At 28.4% G+C, this 14,855-nt stretch overlaps 1 long non-coding RNA gene across 1 annotated transcript; it reads left to right on the top strand.

Annotated features, from left to right (window-relative positions):
* Positions 1-2,810: 2,810 nt before the first annotated feature.
* Positions 2,811-6,430, top strand: LOC112728033 (uncharacterized). Its single transcript, XR_003166090.3, has 5 exons — positions 2,811-3,947; positions 4,085-4,239; positions 4,632-4,725; positions 5,826-6,039; positions 6,210-6,430. It is a non-coding gene; the product is annotated as an uncharacterized lncRNA (long non-coding RNA).
* The last annotated feature ends 8,425 nt before the right edge of the window (positions 6,431-14,855 follow it).

The following is a 14,855-nucleotide window of genomic DNA, read 5'->3' as shown; positions in this document are numbered from 1 at the left end:
TGTTATTATAAAAAAGTATTGGTTGGTTATTGATAAAAAAAAAATTCAATTTTTTTGAAGAACAAAATAACATTGAATAACAATGAATATCAATAAAAAATTGCAGTTACCCAAGAAGTCTCAAGACTTTATTATTACTATCATAATTATTAATCCATATTTTTTCTCTAAAATTTAATGTGTGCAATAATAACGAATAGGTGTATTTTATAGTAGTTATTATTATAGTAGATATAGCGGTTATAAAATTTTGATAACACTTAATTAAAAAATATAGTTAAAATTAAGTTCATATTTTTGTACTAGCTATTTAGTAATATTTTTTAGGGCAATGCTACGTAACCAAAATATTATAGATAATAAAATATTATAGATAATAAATAAAGGTATATGACTAATAGTATTTGTATTTATAAGAGAGTGTGAATCACTCTTTTAATTTAATTGACGCAATTAATTTCTTTATATCATTAATTATCTTTCCTTATTTAATTATACTAAAAGTTAATTCCAAATTTAATGTGAATCAAATTGCGAAAATTTCTCCTTCATTATTATTACATGTATTTATAATTGTGTAATTTTTTCTTCCAAATAAAAATTTCAAATTCTTATATTTTTAATTAAAAAAAAAACTCAAATCATCTCAACACATTTTATAAAAAATAAAATATTTTAAATTTGATCAATTTTTATTTATTGAAAATAAAAAATATCTAAAATTGTTGGTTCATGACCTGCAAAATAAAATAATAAATAATAATAAATTAGCACCAATTTATTGATTATGGATATTATATATATAAAATTATAAATATTATACGTATAAAAATATGGATGTTAAATTAGAGAATTTAACAACTTCTGGTATACAACTCATATTTTACATATAGGCTATTATAAAATAAAAAAATTAAAATTAAAAAATAAAATTTAAAAAATAATTATTAACTCGTCGTATTAAAATCAATAAATAAGTATACATATGAATAGTAAATAAAAAATATTAAAATTATGACCCTTTGGTGTACATGTAAGATAATTTGAAATATATAACAAGACATATAGTTTAAAATTTGGTAATATTAATTGTAAAAATTTGTTAATTATAAATATTATACGTATGAAATTATGAATGTTATGAGTATGAAATTATGGATGTTATTAATATAAAATTTTGGATGTTATGTGTATCTTACTTAATTATAGATGTTATGTGTATGAACTTGTGGATGTTATGAATAAATTTGTCAATTGAATAAATTAATTTAGGTATTTGACATTTTTCTTTTCAAATCTAATTATAGTAAAGTTTAAAAATATATGTGAATTAAAATAAATCATTTTCACTTTGAAAAACATGAAATAAATTTTTAAATTATCAAAGACGGTGATTTAAAAAATTATACATTAATTTAAATGTATAATGTCTTCAAAAATAAAATATTAAAATATTTTGAATCATGATTTATTAGTATATATGTAAAATAATTTGAACTACATAATAAAATATAGTTTAAATAATTGATGATAAATACCATAACGGACAAAGAATCAATTGCAATTATTTAATGTAATTGATATTATAATTACCGTTCTTAAATATAATTATTATTAATCTTTATTGTATTTTTATATATAAAAATCAAATTATAAAAAAGAATATTAAGTATTGATTACAATAGTACCTAATAAAAAGGGATATGATTTTCTAATTAATATCATTAATTAGCAGATTTGATAAAAATGGCAATAAATAGAATGAACGGTGATAAGTAAAATGATAAGAGAGTGAAGTAAAAAATAAAACTGTTATTAAATGATATAAATGAAGTAAAATATGAAAAGTTTTGACTATGGCTGAAAAATTTTGGTTACCAAACTTTTTCCTATTTTTTAAGCATGATCCTAATTTTAATTACGTTGTTTAATTACGTTGTCAAAATCTCATAACCATCGTAATAATAATCATCATAGGATTTACTTATTAAGTATGTAGTATTATAAATAATTTTTTCTATGAAAGGATCTTGAATTCAAGTCTTAACGCTGTATTTAGCAGCAAAAATTCAACGATCAAATCAAATTACATTTGTATATAATAAAATATATCGTATATATATAATACAATATTTGCACATAAAAGAGTATCATCATATATAGAGTCCATATATATGTTCCAACAGTTTGCAAAAATTTATTTTAAAAATATATACTAATAATTAATTGGAAAAGTCTAGGGCAGCAACTTATTAAATTCTGGCCAGTATGTAACCAACAAAAAAAAGTGAGTCATTGAATAAAATCTCACACCAATCTCACACCATTAAAACCATCATTGATGGCTATTTGATAGTTACAAATCACAAAAGTTGCTGCCCCAGCATTCCTCTAATTAATTAATTAACCAAACTACAAAAAAAACGTATTTTTCGACGCAAAAAATCGACGGCTATCTCTCCCGTCGATATTTTTCGACGGCTTGCTGTCGATATTTTAAAAAAAGATAATTAAAAATAAAATAATAAAATCGATTCTGGCCGTCGATTTTTTTAGAATGCATTAATCCATCTTAACTATCGTCATATTGTCGACGAACTAGAAGTTGAAATATTTTTTATTTTAAAATCAACGGATATGACATCTATTTTTATATTTAAAATATCGACAATGCTTTCGTCGATAAATTTAAACGATTTCAATTGCTTTCTAAAATCGAATAAATGGTGTAGATTTAATGTATAAAATAGACGCAATGGGGTTGCTTTTTTTCAAATTAAAATCGATAAATTTACCATCGATTTTTATTGTTAAAAACACAATCCACGTCCACTTCCCGCCCAAGTTCAGGAACAAAATTTTCCCCCAATTTTTCTCACCAACCTTCATTTTACCCCAAATTCACCAACCCTCATTCTCCGCTGCAGGCGTCACGGTTGCACCATCGTCACTCCATTTGCTCGCGCCACCGTCGTCGCGCTCCGTTGCTGCCATGCCGCTGTCGCTCCCCACATTTGCGCCATTGTCGCTTCTTTCTTCTGTTGCCGCCGTCGCTCCTCCTACTTTGATTTTTCTTCGCTCTCTCTCAATCGAGCTCACAAGAACCATTCAAGGCCTCGTCGAATTGCTCTCTTTGTGGAGCCTTCTCCTTTTGCGAGTCCCCTACCTTTTTGCTGTTATTGCTTCTTCATTATGTGGATCGTTTGAAATTGAAACCCTTTTTAGTTTGTTCTGTTCTAGAATTACAAAACATTGGGTTTTGGATTATTGCTATAGCTATTGAAATTGCTGTGTCGAGTGTTGACTTTGTGATTATTGGATGGCGTTTATCATTAGTCAAAAGTTATAAGTATAACAGTTAGTAAGCACAGGATCTTTTTAATAATTAATATTAGTTTATGGTTTTGTAAAGTAAGAGTAACCCTGGAAGAAACCTTTTTAAACTTTTTAATAAAGGACTATATAGTTTAGAGTACTATATAATCAAAATTTCAGCTGCTGTACAAATATGCATTTATATTTAGTTCACTCTTATATTATATTTAGTAATAATCATAGGACAAAAGTATTAAAACAGTTACTGAAGTAAAAATACAATAGAAAAAATTGGAAGATTGTATGTGGGGCCTGTGAAATATATCTAATATGAAAATCATGCTCTTCCCTCAAATCCAATGCTCTTCCAAGCATTCAAGTCTCAAATATGAAAATCATCTTAATAATGAAGGGTCGGTTCCTTTTTCATTTTTTGGTTTCAAAATTGATTTACTTAAATTATGATCAAGTGTTTAATTTTGAAGGGTTCACTTGAATTAAACAAACCATTTTTCTTAATTTATTTATTTATTTACTGCCCCTCTCATTTTGTTGTGGTTTTTAATTTTTAGAGGTAAAGGCTTATCTATAGTGATATTGGTTGAGAGATATAGCAATGGTACTGCTAAGAGGTTTTTACTCTTTACTTTTAAACTATTAAAGTTTTGTTCTTTGGCTTCTTCCTATTTTTTAATTTATGAACAAAACTTCACAGCTTATGGTAAGTACATTTTACATATTTGATTATTTTCCCCCTTGTTATGAGCAGATATGTGTTAGGTGATGATTCACAGTTGCAAACTATCCTTGTTGGGGAGGATAGGTCTACAACAAACAGGTTCCAAGATTTGCATTCTTTTGATGGAAGAATATCGTGGCTTCCACAGATAATCAAGGATTTTGTTCTACCAGCTGGCTTTCCTGGTGATTCATTTAACATAAATTTCATTTCTTATTTGTATATCATAAGCTATTGTTGCTCTTATTTTCCTATAAACCACTATATCAGCTGAAGTTAGTGGTTTTGATATCAACTTTTCAGATATTAAGCTTTAGGGAAGTAGGATAAGCATTGTGAATTGTGATTTTGACATGTTCACTTATATAATCTCATTCTTATATTCTTTTATAGTTTATACGGAGTGCTAGCTTCAAAACTTGATGGTACCGGTAGTTGTATAAATTTTTAATGATTTGAGACTTGTCTAATAGGCTAGTAGATATTTGCATAAGGGTAGAAAGCTGATGTTATAAACTTTAGTAGAAGCTTGTTGATATTTTACTCCAGTGATTAAGTGAAGTTGGTCATAGTGCAGGATCTGTTTCGGGTGATTACTTGAACTACATGTTGTTGCAGTTCCCTACCAATGTGACTGGATGGATCTTGTAACTATATGCAAATAAATTGCGGTATGGTATGAAACTATGAAATATGAATGTCACATTACTCAGTTTTTGGTAGATTGTATATGGGGCCAATCTTGTTATAGTTCAGAGTACTCTATAATCAAAATTTCAGCTGCTGTACAAATATGCATTTATACTTAGTTCACTCTTATACTATATTTAGTAATAATCATAGGACAAAAGTATTAGAACAGTTACTGAAATAAAAATACAATAGAAAAAATTGGTAGATTGTATGTGGGGCTGTGAAATATATTTTGTCTGCAGTTTTATATGTCAATTGACAAGGGCCTGTGAAATTTGTTTACTATCTTGGACAGTAATTAAATAAATATTTAGTTGCTTGGTAAGTTGCTTATAGAACCCTCTTTTTTATTTAAAGACAATCTTTACTATGATATTTGCTGTTCTGAAAATTTCTTAAGACCAAACAAGTAAGAAAAAACTCACAGCAATTCTAATGTGTTTGTTTACCTTATTTATTTCATTTATAATTTTTCGTATTGGAATATCTGAGTTTTGAAGGTCATGGTTCATCAATTATAATCCCTTGTCTATACCCTCTAGATGTATATATATATAAATGAGTATCATAAGTTATTGTCTTCTACCATTTGTACTAGAGAATCTTTCATGTTCTCAGAGGACTCTTGCATGAATTATATGTATTGTTTACTTGTCAATTGATTGGTGTATTAGTCTACTACTAGAAAGGACATGAGCAAACATTAGTTATTTACTAATTCTAAAATTCTAAGTTTGCTAATTCTGAATGGTGTGCTAGTCTTATTCCTTAGTTTAGTCAAATATCTTGAGTTTCATTAAACATTTCATGCTTTGAGTGAACTTTTTTCCTTAAAAGAGTTGTATATTTTGTTTTTGTTTGTACTAGGGCAAGCAACCATAAATTAAAGTATTTGTTTAATCTCTTTATTTGAAGATATTGAATTCAAAGCTTATGCCTCTGTTCTAATAAATTGCGTAGTACATGGCTTTAAGTCTTCATCAATTTTATTTAATATATAATTTATCTATGATCATTATTGTATAATTTATCTTTGTAAATATATAATTTTAATATGTTTTGGTCGTTGTTATTGTAGGCAAACAACGTTGATGAGACAGAGATTTATGTCTTGGGAGGCAGAAGTGGTGAGATAAGTGTTTTGTTTTCCAGAAACTTCGTAGAGGCACATTCAAATCTGCAGGGTTCAACAAGCAAAAACATCACAAATTTTATTGTACAAGAACCAATAACGGTAGCAGCAATAACCCATGTTACACCTGCCAATAATGTTTCAACCACTGATCTTCCAGGTTATTATTTATACTTGTAGAATATATAATATAATAATGTGTAACATCATTTTCTTTAAAAAAATAAAAAAGAAACTTGTTGTATATAGCTCAATTTTATTCAATACCAATTGTTATATATAATGATTCCTTCTTCTTCTTTTATTTTTTTATTTATTTTTTATTAACAGTTTCTAAATGGCAAAGTTCGGCTGCTATTGCAACAATGGTTACTGGAGAGCAATCTTTGGACGCTGCTAGCGCTCTGAGACTGGTACATATTATGTAACCATTATTATTTTATATTTAATACCTTGCTTTTTTTCATTTGGCAGAAAAAAAATCCAACATATTTTGCTATATATAAGCATAATTTCTATTACTAATTAGTGATTATAGCGTTTTTCTATTATATTATTTGGGTTTATTATTATTATTATTAGTATCTACTTTAAATTAAAATAGACAAAAAAAATATATAGACAAAGAATTTGTCGATATTTAAATAATAAAATCGACGGCAACTGTGTCAATTTTATTGGATCAAATATTGACGTCATGGTTGTTAATTTTAGTATGCATATTATAGACAAAAATCGACGGAAACTGTATCGGTTTTATTGGATCAAATATCGACGGCTGCTTTGTCGATTTTAATAAGCATATTATCGACGAAAATGTTGTCAATTTTATTGAATCAAATATCGACGGCTGCTTTGTCGATTTTAGTAAGCATATTATTGACGAAAATGTTGTCAATTTTATTAAATCAAATATCGACAAAAATGGCGTCGATTTTATATAATAATATCGACAGCGATGTTGTCGATTTTAGTAAGAATGTAAAATCTCAAACTCATATTATAAACAGAAAAACTGTCGATTTTATTAAATTATTATCGACGGCTGGGCAAGCCATCAATTTTATTAGCATTTTAGAAAAACGACAAGTTTAATAGTGACCACCTCCGCTGTCAATTTTGCTGTTGATTTGGCCCCCTCCCCCTTCCAAAAAAAATACTCATTTCAATGATCTTCTATGATATTTTAAAAAAAAAAAACATTATTCTTTGTACATCCACATACACCATAAACCTTAAACTCCAAAATTTCGAACGTTAAAAAAATTATGAAATTAAAAATACAAAATTGTTATCCCTTGCTTCAAAAAGTTTAATTAAATAAATATTTGCAAACTTTAACGTATAAGCTTTAAAGAGTAAATAATTTATCATTTTCTTTAGTGAATTGTACATAATAATTGTGAAAATCTAACACATTTTCCTTCGATCTTATCTTGTTACACTCTAACGCACACAAATAAAAAGATATAACTTAATTAAAAATATTGTTAATGTTTACGTTATTCACTTTATTAGTTATTTATATCAAATTTAAAAATAAAATAACATTAAATTTATTTAAAAATTTTTAAAATTTAAATAGAACGTTTAAAATCTTAAAGACTAATTAAATTAAGATTTAATTCAAATATTAAAAATTAAAATAATATTTTATTTTTTTATTTTAATCTAGAATAAAAATCAAAGTTTCCAGACTTGCGCTAAAACACAGCATGAAAATCTTTTCTTTACGTACAAAGATATATTTATTTTAAATTATTTTTAACGTATATTTTGCATTATATATAACATATAATTTTTACGAGTTATTAATTTTTAATATACACCTAAAATAATTGTAATGACAAACTAACCGCTAATTGGTTAAATACACGTTTTATATGAATGGAATGATGCACATTATTATGTACTTAGAGGACAGTTCAAATAAGAAGTAATAACATGTTTAGAACACATTAAGGCAACAATAGAAAACTAAATATGACATGCATTATTATTTCTACAAACCTAGCTACTATATGAAGAACATGAACATCATAAAAACTAACATATTTATATAAATAATTGAATTTTTAACCTTATTAATTAGCATCCCCCTTCCATAATAATAAATTAATAATGATCTTTTTAAAAGCTAAATAAAGAAAATTTAGAGCTCACTTCCTATACAGCCGTGCAAGACAGACAAAACATAGCGACAGAAAAAAAAAAAGGTAATTTACGTTTGAATTCTTTTTTTTTTTTAACTATCTCCTTGTCTATATTTTTTTTAATCGGATGAAATATGGTGATAGTATAAACTATATTGTTATCGTCAGAATTACAAGAAAGAAAAATGAGCAAAGGAGAGTTATGAAATTTAGTACACAAACAAAGTGATGACTACTATATTCATGAAGAAGTTAGGGCAATTAGTGTAAGTACTAGGTTGAGATTCTTTGTGTTATTTTTCATTGGTTTAAATTTTAATTTTAAAATTATGTTCAAAGTCTATTCAATTATGCTCTAACTCGTAATTGTTTATGTTTGCTTATTTATATCCGTAGGCATAGTTATCAAATCCGGCTCGACTGAAAACCCGGTCACTCGGTCACCTGATCGGATCGAGCCACTTGTTAAACCGAATGTGTATTGTATCCGGTCAAACCCGGTTCAATCCGACGGATTTTCATGAAACCCGGTGACCCGGCCGGTTAATATAACCCGGTCCGGGTCAAGTTTATTATTTTTTTTCTTCCTTAAAACCTGAAACGGCGTCGTTTCGAAACCCCCAATCTTCCCTTTTAATAAAACCCTAATGGCCAAAGCTGAGACTGAGTGGAACCCCCCCAAACCCAGCCAGCCTCGTCTCTGTGCTCTCTCCCTCACTCATTGGCTCACAACCTCACCCTTACACTCGTCGCTCTCTTGTCCCTTCCATCGCCTCGACAGTCGTCACTCTCAACCTCTCACAACCTCAGTTCGTCGCTCTCTCAGTCTCTCACCTCGTCCCCTCACCTTGGTCGTCGTCGCGGTCCCGTGCCCCTGCGTTCGGTTCGTTAGCGGCAGAAGCAGACGGAACCAATCAAGCAGCAGCAGCTCCCTCGGGTGGTGGTCGTCGTCATTTTGTGTCGCGCCAGTCGCGGTGTCAGAATCCGTCAATCAAGTGAGCTCCCTTCAAGTTCAAGTTTTCTACTCTGTTCTTTCACTAGAATTGTTGTTGAATCAGGTAGTTGTTGCTGTTGTATTTAGTTTTAGAGTTGTTGAACTGGAGAGAATTTGAGTTAGAAACTTATAATTGTTATTCAGTCTGGTTAATGTTATTGTTGTATTTGGTTTTAGAGTTGTTGAACTTGAGGAAGTTTGAGTTTGAACTTGAAAAAATTTGAGTTAGGAACTTAGAATTGTTATTGAATCTGGTTAATGTTGCTGTTGTATTTGATTTTGGAGTTGTTGAACTTGAGAAAATTTGAGTTAGGAACTTAGAAGTGTTATTGAATTTGGTTGATGTTGCTGTTGTATTTGGTTTTAAAGTTGTTGAACTAGAGAAAATTTGAGTTAGAATTGTTATTGAATTTAGTTAATATTTAGAGTTTAAAGTTGTTGCTGAACCTGGGATAATCTTTTTGTTACTGGATAAGTGGATAACAGAGTTGAATACTTTGCTGGATAACCTAAGATAATCTTTTTGTTTAAGTGGATAATAGTGTTGAATACTTTGCTGGATAACCTAAGATAATTTTTTAATTGCTGGATAATGTTTGAGACTTTGAGTTGAATACTTGCTGGATAATTTTTTTGTTGCTGGATAATATTTTGAGTTGAATACTTGAATTTTGTTGCTGCATAACGTTTGAATTGAATACTTTGGTGGTTGCTGCTGTGTTGTTTAAAAACTCACTTAGGTAAATTTTTTGTTGCTAAAATTCTTGTATTATTTTTGCTAGAATTTTAAAAATGTCTTCATCTCAAACACTATGAGGAACACCACAATTTCAAGAACAAGCATCATCAACAACTCCTGATCTTATCACTAAAAGAGTTTACAATAATTGAGGGAAGACTGATCTTGCTTGGGGTCACTCCTTCGACTTGATTTATCGATTGTGTTCTTCATTCATCCTTGTTGATTTAAATTGAGAACATATTTTGTATTTTGTACTATAGACTACTTTATTATCTTTTTTTAGATCTTTAGTTATGTTCAAAAATTGATATTAGATCATTAATGTTTGTAAAGACTTGCATTTTAAGTTTTAAGATATTATTTTAATTTTATTTATATAATTTTATATTTTTTAATTATGACCGGGTTAACTGGGTGAATTAGTGACCCACCGGTTGAACCAGTGACCCGGTGACCCAGTCATATGACCGGGTTGATTACTGGTTCGGTTCTGATAACTATGTCCGTAGGAAAGAATTGTGGAAATTGAATAACAAGATGAGTCCTCTAAAGAGTTGTCTTAAAGTGATTTTCTTGCTCAAACTCTAGGAAGAGAGCACTCGAGTAGAGTGAATGTGTGGCGTGAGTTTCGAACTGACTCCTAGTCAACTCTTCGGTCTGAATTCGCATCAGCTGGCGATGGAGTTCAAATAGAGGAGACCCAAAGGGTGTCGCTTGAACTACAGGCAGAGGTGGCAGCCAAAAAGTTGAATTGAAAAGGAAAGCAGTAGAGGATGAAATAGCAGCAGAGAAGAAAAAGAGACATGCAATGAAAAGTACTCTGGTATCTAATTCAACGGTAAGGTGAGGAGTTGCCACTAAACATCGTTGCAGGGGTGAATTCCTTGGAGTAGCGTACAATAAATATTAAGATTGGATGTTATTTTATATATTTTTTTTAAAGTTGACTATGCAACTATTAACAAGAGATATACTTTATTCATATTTTTATAAATATATTAATTTGTTTTACTATTATATCTTCATTACAAGAAATTCGTTGGATGTCGTCGGATTTATCGACGGATTTACCAAAAAATTCATCGATAATATGTTTATCATCGGAATAAATCCGACGGTATAAACCTCGTCGGTAATTATTTACCGGCAGATATTAACTTTTAATTGGCGAAATTTTAGAGCTTGTTACTGTCGGATTGATTTTTCGGTAAATCTGACAGTAATCTTAAATTTTATTTTTAAAAAAAATTATTTAAAAATTCAATTTATAATTTTAAATGTTCAAATTCAATAATTTTTAAACTAATATAATTTAAAATTTTATAATTTTTCATAATAATTTATCTATAATTTTTTGTTATAAGTTCACAAATAAGTTCACACATCAAAGTTTAAGAATAAAGAAGAAAAATAATAAATACTCGTGTATGGAAAAAAGTAGCACTATAAAAATATACTCTAAATCCAGAAAAGATGAACTTACATAAGATTCAATATGAAAAACAAGATACCTCGTGATGGCTAAGTAAATTACATAGTTGAAACTCTCTAGACAATAAAATATTAAAAAGAAAAATTAATTATACAAATAGTATATCTATTTAAGATTCTAAGTAATCCACTAACTTGCATATGTATGACTCTCAAATGGTATATCTATTTAAGTTTATAAAATTTCAGCAACTTACAAACCTACTTAGAGGTTTAGCATCATAAACTTACTATCTGCAGGCGCATTTTCTGGAATAGTACACTGTACACCTTCAATTGCAAACTATAAACATAATTAACATACAAACTATAAATATAATCAACACACAAACTATAATTAAACAAACAAATCAAAGTTCATATATTCAAATGAGTAAATTGTAACAAACTTAGTAAAATTAACAACAATCAACAAATAAAATTAATTCAGAAAATAATTAACTCAGATAACAATAAACTCAGAAAATTAACAACAATCAACAATAAGCCAATAATTAACTTAAAAAATTAACAAGCTAAAATTAACTCAAAAAATTAACAATAATCAACACTAATTAACTCAGACAACAATAAACTCATAAAAATTAACAATCATCCAAAACACCATCAACTCAAAACAAACCCTAAATTACACCCTACCTAACCTAACGTTATTTAATTTCTAAATTACACTAAATTAATACAACAAACCCTAATCAGATCACACACTTTATTACAAAATTTAATCAATAATTTAATAAAATACCTAACAAAATCTTAAACAAAAAAATATGAAAAAATACAAAAAATATAAGAAAATTATCTCGGATGGTGGCTGCAGAATGGTGGAAGTATGATGGTGACAAGAGGCAGAAGTGAAACCTACAGTGGTGGAGCTAGAGTTGATTAACATAACAAACAACCAAAAGAAAAAATGGACAATAATCTTACCTTGACGCGGTAGACCTCAGTCGCAGTGAGAAGGACAATGTGACGACCTCCGATCAATGGCAAGGAACACCAACAGTGGCAACACGGTGGAGGCTTTCCATAGAGACTCCAACAGCAGCGACAATGATGTGCTGATCTACAACGACAACGTGGCTTACCAATGGTGACGGCAACTCCAGGTAGTGGCAGCGCACCCTTCTTTAATAGACCAGAGGGAGAGAGACGAAACAGAGAGACGAGAGAGAAGAGAAGAGAGAGAGAAAGTTTGCAGAAGTGAGGGAGAAGGGTTTTGCATTTGAATTTTATCCCAAATTTATCGTCGGATTTACCGGCAAAAAAATCCGACGGCAAGGTGTTCATTGTTGCCTAAACGACGCATTTTACTAAATCTTGTTACCGTCGAAATTATCCGATAAAAAATTCGACAGTAAATTCAGCACTAATAAAATTAAATTTTGTGCCTCTATTTACCGACTGATTTAGTGGCAGAATTTTAAATCCGACAGTAACTTATTTGAGAGACGAATTTTCACTCGTAATTGTCAAAAAATCTGTCGCTAAATCCGTCGGTAACATCCGTCGCTATATTCAACGGCATTCAACGTATTTTTTTGTAGTGTTTCATTATTTTCGCCGTCAATTTAGATTTTTTAGATGAAAAATAATAAGATCTGTAAAATTAAAAAAATCCAAAAAGTGCCATAAAAATATCTAGAATATTAAAAAATATAATCGTAGCGGTTATAAACTGTTGAAAATAAGTTTAAAAAATTATATAGTTGCAATTGCGGCGGATAGTTGTCGCTGCAAAAAATTTGGAAAAAATTAAAAAGGGGTTCAGATTGTGGCTTTGTGACCGTTGAAAAATATGAGATCATGTTGGTTCTGTATTGCAGCAAACTGCCACAATAATATCCGACGCAAAATATAGAATTAGCGACAGTTATATCAACAGTTGCTAAAAATTGTCAAAAAACTAATGCTCGCGCGACAAACCAGATCGGTTCATGAACCGTTGGATTTCCCATATGTTTTGTTGTGCGGATTGACTATTTACAATTTAGTCAGTTTTACATATTTTAATAGCTTGTTCTTTTATATAGTATGATTTTATTGATGAGGATTAGTTCATTTTCAATGAGCAATCTATGAATCACTTAAACGAATAATATTATGTAAAAAAAAATCTCAATACTATTAAAATTTGTTATTTTTTATCATTATTATTAGTTATTAATTTAATTTTTTTAGTCTAGTAATTATTTATAGAATTAAACTACTTTTACAAAAAGGTTGTAGGGGACAAAGTCTCCGTCAGCTAAGAAGAGCAGGGTCTCCATAAATATAAAAAAATCAAATCATAAGATTTTTAGTTATTATTTTCATGTGAAAGAATTTAATTTTTTATTAATAATTAATTTTAAATTCGTTCTCTAAAATTTGAAAAAATTTAACTTGTATACTTTTATATTTGATTAGGTGTTAAGTCTGTTGCACAAATAGAAATAATTAATTTTTATGCTTGCTATTTAAAAATAACATTTTTCTCTCAATGTATATAAAAATATAATTAGATATTAGCATAAAAAATTTATATTATAGTTATAAAATTAACTCAATTTTTTTTTAAAACAATTGAATCTTAATTGATTCTAACTTTTAATCACAACATTAATTTTCTCTCTAAATTATCTGTAATAAATATTTGAAGGAATAGAAGTGAAAATATAGATTAAAAAGATAAGTAATAAAATTTAAAACTAGATAAAAAAATATGCATATAATAATAATACTATTTTTTATTTGAATTATATTATATTGTTAATTTTATTTTTGTAGAACAGAAAGGTAGAGAAAAATAGAGAATGAGAGAAAAGGGAGAGAAAGATAAAGAAGAAGAATGAGAGAGAGAATTTGTTAATTTTAAAAGGAAAAATTTTAATTGTAATGAAAAATTATCTAGTGACATATTTTAATTTGTCAAATTACTAATATAAAATATAAATTATAAATTATATATAAAGTGGGAAGGTTAGAATAGAGAAATAAAAAAAGGGAGAGAGATATAAGAGAATGTAAAAAGGGAGTTTACTAATTTTGGAGGGAAATATTTCCTCTCAATTTTAATAAGAGTGTCATGTGACATGTTCTTGTATGGTTTGATTTTGGTATAGCTCGTACTCCAATGACTACCTTCTAGCTCCCAGTTGAGATGAATTATACCTGGGTATCAAGAAAACAAGAAGAATGAACATCTAAAAAAGACACTTCAATGCTCAAGTTAGTGTGTGAATAATGAGTTATATTTAATGAATAATTCTTATATCAATCTCTTACCCTTTTTCCTTTCTATACTTACCCCTTTTATAATTGGAGTAAGTTCAATAACTGTTTTATCTTTTCAAATTACATTGATAGCAATTAAAAGCATTTTAGAGCATTTTGATACGATATTAATATTGATGGCCGATCTATAACATATAGAGCCGAGTTGTAGTATGTAACTGATTTATAGTGGATATATTATGACACATTTTGATTATTAAAGTAGTTAGTAATATATAATATATAAATATAACTATATTTTAATTTTAATATTTTAATTTTAATTTAATTTAAATGCAATTAGAGAATATCATGTTGCATATTTTTATTGTTGAATTTAT

Source organism: Arachis hypogaea, chromosome 12, assembly GCF_003086295.3.
Source record: "Arachis hypogaea cultivar Tifrunner chromosome 12, arahy.Tifrunner.gnm2.J5K5, whole genome shotgun sequence".
Taxonomy (NCBI): domain Eukaryota; kingdom Viridiplantae; phylum Streptophyta; class Magnoliopsida; order Fabales; family Fabaceae; genus Arachis; species Arachis hypogaea.
This window is presented reverse-complemented; position numbering and strand designations above follow the sequence as displayed.